Below are 7,890 nucleotides of genomic sequence, written 5' to 3'. Positions count from 1 at the left end.
AATATGGTACTGGCACAAAAATGGAAACATAGATCAGTGGAACAAGATAGAAAGCCCAGAGATAAACCCACACACTTATGGTCAACTAATCTATGACAAAGGAGGCAAAGATAGACAATGGAGAAAAGACAGTCTCTTCAATAAGTGGTGCTGGGAAAACTGGACAGCTACATGTAAAAGAATGAAATTAGAATACTCCCTAACACCATACACAAAAATAAACTCAAAATGGATTCGAGACCTAAATGTAAGACCAGACACTATAAAACTCTTAGAGGAAAACATAGGAAGAACACTCTTTGACATAAATCACAGCAAGATATTTTTTGATCCACCTCCTAGAGTAATGGAAATAAAATCAAAAATAAACAAATGGGAACTAATGAAACTTCAAAGCTTTTGCACAGCAAAGGAAACCATAAACAAGACGAAAAGACAACCCTCAGAATGGGAGAAAATATTTGCAAACGAATCAACGGACAAAGGATTAATCTCCAAAATATATAAACATCTCATGCAGCTCAATATTAAAGAAGCAACAACCCAATCCAAAAATGGGCAGAAGACCTAAATAGACATTTCTCCAAAGAAGACATACAGATGGCCACGAAACACATGAAAAGATGCTCAACATCACTAATTATTAGAGAAATGCAAATCAAAACTACAATGAGGTATCACCTCACACCAGTTAGAATGGGCATCATCAGAAAATCTGCAAACAACAAATGCTGGAGAGGGTGTGGAGAAAAGGGAACCCTCTTGCACTGTTGGTGGGAATGTAAATTGATACAGCCACTATGGAGAACAATATGGAGTTTCCTTAAAAAACTAAACATAGAATTACCATATGATCCAGCAATCCCACTACTGGGCATATACCCAGAGAAAACCGTAATTCAAAAAGACACATGCACCCCAATGCTCATTGCAGCACTATTTACAATAGCCAGGTCATGGAAGCAACCTAAATGCCCATTGACAGACGAATGGATAAAGAAGTTGTGATACATATATACAATGGAATATTACTCAGCCATAAAAAGGAACGAAACTGAGGCATTTGTTGAGACGTGGATGCATCTAGAGACTGTCATACAGAGTGAAGTAAGTCAGAAAGAGAAAAACAAATATCGTATATTAACACATGTATGTGGAACCTAGAAAAATGGTACAGATGAACCGGTTTGCAGGGCAGAAGTTGAGACACAGATGCAGAGAACAAACGTATGGACACCAAGGGGGGAAAACCGAGGTAGGGTGGGGATGGTGGTGTGCTGAATTGGGCGATTGGGATTGACATGTATACACTGATGTGTATAAAATTGATGACTGATTAAAAAAAAAAAATTCTAAAGAGTGCTAGATCTATACAAGGAGACATGGGACACCAAATTGTTTCCCTGTTGACAGAGCACAAGAGAAAGAGGTGGCTGCTGTAAAAATAGGTAAAAATAAAACAGCCAAAATTTTAATGATTTCTTGTAAGTTTAATATGGGCTGGCACGACAGGTTAGAATAACTGAGAACACTGAACCCAAGGGGTGTCTATATTCACACATGAACTATTTTACATCGGCCTCCACTGGCTATTCAAGAGAATGTTTGAGGGCAGAATGGAAGACCTGCTGAGAGCCCTCTAGTGACTTACAGAACCCAAATCCCACTATTCCCCATGTCCTTCTCTTATATTAAGAAAAGACTTAAGCTGGTGGGGAAGGGCCAGGAAACCTTCCAGCTCCCAAGGCCCAAGCAAAGATAGACGACTAAAAGAGGAAAAAAAAAATCTCTCTGTCACTGGATGTGGGCATGAGAAAATCTATGGAGTACATGATTCTGCATGACACAAAGATAAGTCAACTACCAATTATAAATACTACTGGGTGAAGGTCAGGAAACTCTTTCCCTTCAAAACCACCCCCCTTCCCAAACACTAGGCAGACTTTGGCTGCAATAAAGGGGAAGAAACACTGAAAAATTCTTACTCCTGTAGTCCAAGATCAGAAGACCTCTTTAAGACTGAGATTGGAACTGTAGAACCAAGCAAGAACACTCCCTCTGTATAACTTTATGCAAAGTTATAAGCAGAAGTAGGCTAGTGCCTACTTCTTAGTAGTACAGGGGCAGTAGAGTGAAGGGAGCACCCATGGGGCAGGTGCGCAAGGGCAGTCGACAGCTGAGGATGGTAATATAATTCTCAAAAAAATATATTATGGAGCCCCAGGTCCCACTCTAAGCATTACATACTTGCATCCCAATCCTTTAGATGTTTGAAATCTGTGGTGCCCTGAAGGTAGCAAAAACAAGTCCCAAAGCCAGCTAAAATACTGAATAAAGAGATTCAATTCCCCACATAGAGAGAAGATGGATGAGAAAATTATTTACCTCGGTCTTTACTATTCATCTGAACACAGTATCCAGAATTCCATAAAAATGACAAGAAAAGAAATGAAGAGGAAACAAGGCAAACCCAGATGTCACCTAAATTTTGGAACCATCATAGGAGCTTTAAAATACGTATGATCAATGTTAAAGGATCTAACGTGATGATAGATCAGCAAACATGAAGACAGATCATATCAATTATTCAACTTGAAGTATACACAAACCAATGGCTACATTTTTGAAAATAAGGTAAGTTCTAGATTGGGCTATTCTGGGTATCCAGTGGCAGAGACCTTGGGTAGGGTCTTTGAAAGGCCTGGGGGGGTGGGAAGTGGAGGCTGGAGATGAGACATACATTGTGTTCCATGCTGCCTAGTATTGTTGCAAGAGCAGCAATAATGAAACAGGAAGTCAAGTGGTCTGAGCACAGCACTTAGTTGTGTTTTGGAAGGAATTGTCTTCCTTCTCCCTCTTTTGGAAAATTGTGAACTCTTTGACTAACTAATACTGAGATGGATTTCAGTTTATTGTCTTCCTGGGAGCTGAAATGCACAGTCTGTTTCTTCTTATCTTCAGCTGCTTTTTTGTTTGTTTGTTTAAAGTCATACACAGTTTAATGAAAATAAAAATACCTAATTTCAGAACCTTAGGAAAGTGTTGCCAGGGTGTTTAGTTTAAAATAATAAAACCAACTTGCTCAGTACTATAAAGAGAAAGACTGATACTTGTTTTACTTTTCAAAATTTGCCCACCTCTATTTTCAGAGCTCACATTAACCTCCAGAAACAATAATGGCAGCATGGCTCGCCACTCAAGATTGATGGAGTTTTCTCGTTTGTTTGTTTGTTTTTAACTATACTTGATTTACAATGTTGTGTTAGTTTCAGGTGTACAGCAAAGTGATTCAGTTATACATATATATATTGTTTTTCAGATTCTTTTCCCTTACAGGTTATTACAAAATATTGAGTAGAGTTCCCTCTGCTATATAGTAGGTCCTTGTTGGTTATCTATCTTATATATAGTAGTGTGCATATGTTAGTACCAAACTCCTAATTTATCCCTCATCCCATCCCCCTTCCCCCTGGTAGCCATAACTTTATTTTCTATGTCGGTGAGTCTGTTTCTGTTTTGTATATAAGTTCATTTGTGTCATCTATTAGATTCCACATATTAGTGATATCATGTGGTATTTGTCTTTCTCTGTCTGACTTACTTCACTCAGTATGATCTTCTCTAGGTCCATCCATGTTACTGCAAATGGCAGGATTGATGGAGGTTTGAACTGAGATAGTCTCAGAACAGGTCTGTAAACCCATTCTATGTTTATCCCCCAGTTCTTAAGCATATATTGATAGTTGGAATAAGTATAGCCAGCATCTAGCAGAATGCTTATCTTGGCTGTAACTCATGAGGTGAGGGTACTTAAATTCATAAGAACCAAGCTTAAAAGACCGAAGCTTAAGCCTACAGAGCTTTGGCAACCTACAAAGATATTAAATTAAAGCAAAAAAATTTCATCACTGGGGAAATTAAGGGAAAAAAGATTGATGTCAAGATCGTGGTAATTCCCAAAGGCTAACTAAGGACTATCATATAACTAGGACCTTCAGGAATCTATGTATAACATAATTTCATAGTGCCATAAGGTACCTTGGAAGAGGATTTTCTAGCCCAATCTCCTGACTTTTAATTATAAGATAATCGATGGAAATTTTTAGCAGAGCCTGGACCTTTTCATAATTACTGATTTTAAGTCCCTGAGACATGAGTTGGGACAGGAAATATTTTATGATGTAGGTTCTCACTAGCTCCATTTTATAAAGAAGTATATTAAACTCAGATCACAGATTTAGTAAAGCAGGAAGCTGAGATTCAAACTCAGGTCTCTTTGACTCTAAAAATCTGGTCTTATTCCTTTGCATCATACAGGGACCTCTTGGCATATGGAACAAAATAGAAAGTTTGCCCTTTTTTCCCTCTTAGTCTTGTATTCTTATGGTTGGGGAGTGGGCGAGGATGGCATTCTTCTTGTCTTCAGGTACAGGGATGTACATTAACCCCCTTGTGAATGGGTCAGTGTGGAATCTTTCAGTTGGATTTCTCTGAGTGTAAATGTGAATGGTGGGCTGTTGTTCTGCCAGTATGCAGGTGTGTGTGTTTTGGTGGTGGCATTGGGATAGCCGACAGGTCTCAATGGGGGAATGAGAGGGCAAATAACAATTAATATTCATAATAGCAATGATGACAGCTAACATTTATTGAACATTTCCCATGTGCAAGAGGAAAGAAAATTGCCCCCTCTTTATAATCTCTGTACTAGTCCTAGGTTTCATTACTTTGAAACTCTCAGAAGATAAGACCATGAGTAAATTTGTGACTCTAATAATATTTTAACAGTGCTCAGAGAAAGTGATTGTTGCATTAGTTCAACAGAATTAATGAGTAAGTATAAAAGTAAGGCTTAGAATAAGTGTAAAAGGAGCCTTTCCACAAGACCAGAATAGATGACTCACATTTGTACTTAGTTTTTACCTAATAAAATCCCATTTGTCTTGGATGAAGGTCTCTATTAAATAATAGCAGAGAATAAAATGACAGCCATGCATCTCTTTTCCCTTATCTGTGCTCAAGAGAGAGGATTAGTACAGAAGCAATGCCTGAAAGCATCTAGCTCCTGTTTGATGTAGCAATTTGCCCCCTGCAATAATTTGCTACAGTAAAGTTAGCTATGATCATCTTTTCTTCTCCTTCTCTGTATTGTTAAATGCTGAAAAAGCACCTCTGCCCCAGTTCCCAAGAACTTAAGAAAGCCCTTCTTCCTTGTATCTCCTCTTTGAAGCCAGTGAGAGGTCTGCAGAAAAGAAAAAGAATCAGAGATTTGGCCTCAGACAAAAACTGTTGTCTCAGTGGTTTAGTAACAAAGTTGACAGTTTGAGGGGAAAAAAATCCCATCTGGCAGATCCATATGTGGCAAAGTCTTCCCAGAATGAATGAATGTATTATAAATCATTTCTGGAGTTGTTCCGCATGTTGATTTAAGAGGGACTTTGTTTCACTTTTATTTTAATATACTTTAGTGTATCTAGTGGATAATTAAAATAGAATATGAAATAATGACACTCAGAGAAACACCTGAAGATAGAATATTTTTCTTCTTGATAAAAAAAATGTATTTGGAGAAAAGCTCAAACTCATTACAGTGGTAAACCTTGTTTCTGGGTGGGGGGGTGCCGGTGGAGAACCCATAAGACCATGATTAGCCCACTTTTAAATGAGTTTACCTTTAGGAGGCTTTCTGATTTTCCACTGACCCACTTCCAGAATCTCTTTTTCAATTTTCAATCATGTAAAATAAGCATCTTATCCCGGAACACGAACAGGAGGTGGAGGCTTTTCTTCTCTGCAATGTATGCAGGTTTCTAGTTCAAATGGTAATATCTGCTTATAAAGATTTTTTTTAAATAAAGGTAATGATATTGTTAGTGAATATTTGAATACAAAGATTAATTGTATTTAATTATGTGTTGTGATGGCTAATTTTATATGTCAACTTGACTGGGCCACAGGGTGCCCAGACAATTGGTCAAACATTATTCTGGATGTGTCTGTGAAGGTGTTTCTGGATGAGATTAGCATTTCAATCAGTGCACTAAGTAAAGGAGATTGCCCTTTCCGCTATGAGTGAGCCTCTTACTAAGTAACAAGACCTGAATAGGACAAAAAGTCTGAGTAAGAAAAACTCCTCCTGCCTGAATGCCTTCACTGGGAAATCAGTCATTTCCTGGCTTTGCCCTGGAACTGAAACATTGGATCCTCTCTTGTGGGGTCTCCAGCCCGTTGGCTTTCAGACTGGAGCTACACCATCAGCTCTCCTAGTTCTCTAGCTTGGTGACTGCAGATCTTGAGACTTCTCAGTTTCCATAATCATATGAGTCAATTCCTTATTCCAAAGGAAATATATATATATATGTGTGTGTGTGTGTATATATATATACACACACACATATATATATGTAAATGTATGTAATTATGTTATATGTAAGTATATTATAATATACTTCTGACTTGTACGGATATTGAGAAACATGTTTTTCTACCCCATGAGCATCTTCTCTGCCCTGGTCATGGTTTTCATGGGAGCAAGTGGAAAACCAAAGCCCAGGTGTCCCAGGCATTTCCTTAAGTAAAAGCAGCAGAGTCAGAGGTGAAGATGCTCACCAGGGTTTCCAGTTACTCCTCATCAAGGTTAACAGAACTGGCACACTGTACTTGCTTAGAACAGCCAACAGTCTCCTTGGAGAAAAGTCCTGTGATTTCCTCTCATCTTTCAGAGTTTCCTGTTGCAAATTCTACCAAGCAGAGATGGAAGAGTCGACTTTAGCAACATTTCAGAGGAGTCCAGAAACCACATAAACACCTGGGTAGCCAAAAGTTAAAAGGTAAAATTATAGAGTTGCTGTCTCCAAATTCAGTTAATTCAGTGACTAATCTGATTCCTGTGAATACCATCTCATTCAAAGGAAACTGGGCTCATCAACTTAACAAAGTGCAGACCAAAGAAAGACAATGGAAAGTCAGCAAGAATGAAGACAAGCCTGTGCAAATGATGTTCAAGGAATATACCTTTAAAAAGACCTATATAGGAGAACTAGTCACCAAAATTTTGGTGTTTCCCCATATTGGCAAGAAGCTGAATATGTTCATCATGCTTCCAGATGAAAAGACCAGTTGGAAAAGTGTGGAAAAATAACTTACTTATGAGAAATTCATAGAATGGACAAAACCAGACATGATGGATGAAGAAGAGGTGGAAGGTTTCCTCCTTAGATTTAAACTGCTGGAGAAATAGGACAGGCAGGATGCTCTTTGCAGTCTGGGAATGACGGATGCCTTGGAGCAGCCAGGGCAACTCTTCTGGAGTGTCATCCAAGAGAGACCTGTATCTGCCCAAGGTCCTGCACAAGTCCTTCGTGGACGTCAATGAGGAAGGCATGGAGGTCATGGCCACCACTGCTGCCATCATGATGATGCCACTTGTAAGAATGATCCCCAGGTTCTCTGAGGACCACCCCTTCCTTTTCTTTATCCAGCACACCAAAACCAATTTTATTCTTTGTGTGGCTGATTTTCCTCCCTCTAAGGAAATGGTTGGTGCAGCTGATAGACATTCTTCTGTCTCCTACTGACCCACTTTTCCTCTGAAACTTCACAGTGTGTCTCCAAGCCAAAATGACTTTGGTGACAATCCAAAAATAAAGGGTCCAATTTTGGAAAAAAAATATGTAAATAATTAAATATAAGTGATTCTGTTTCTCTGGAGAGCCCTGACTAATACATGTGTGGATTCACTTAAAAATAAAATGGGTGGGGCTTCCCTGGTGGCGCAGTGGTTGAGAATCTGCCTGCCAATGCAGGGGACACAGGTTCGAGCCCTGGTCTGGGAAGATCCCACATGCCGCGGAGCAACTAGGCCCGTGAGCCACAGTTACTGAGCCTGCGCAT

The 7,890-nt window shown here is 39.1% G+C and overlaps 1 pseudogene; it reads left to right on the top strand.

Moving 5' to 3' along the window:
- The first annotated feature begins 4,404 nt into the window (after positions 1 to 4,404).
- On the top strand, positions 4,405 to 7,574 carry LOC133091406 (serpin B6-like; annotated as a pseudogene).
- The last annotated feature ends 316 nt before the right edge of the window (positions 7,575 to 7,890 follow it).

This window comes from Eubalaena glacialis, chromosome 1 (assembly GCF_028564815.1).
Source record: "Eubalaena glacialis isolate mEubGla1 chromosome 1, mEubGla1.1.hap2.+ XY, whole genome shotgun sequence".
Classification (NCBI taxonomy): domain Eukaryota; kingdom Metazoa; phylum Chordata; class Mammalia; order Artiodactyla; family Balaenidae; genus Eubalaena; species Eubalaena glacialis.
Note: the sequence above shows the minus strand (reverse complement) of the source record. Positions and strands in the feature narration are given on the sequence as shown.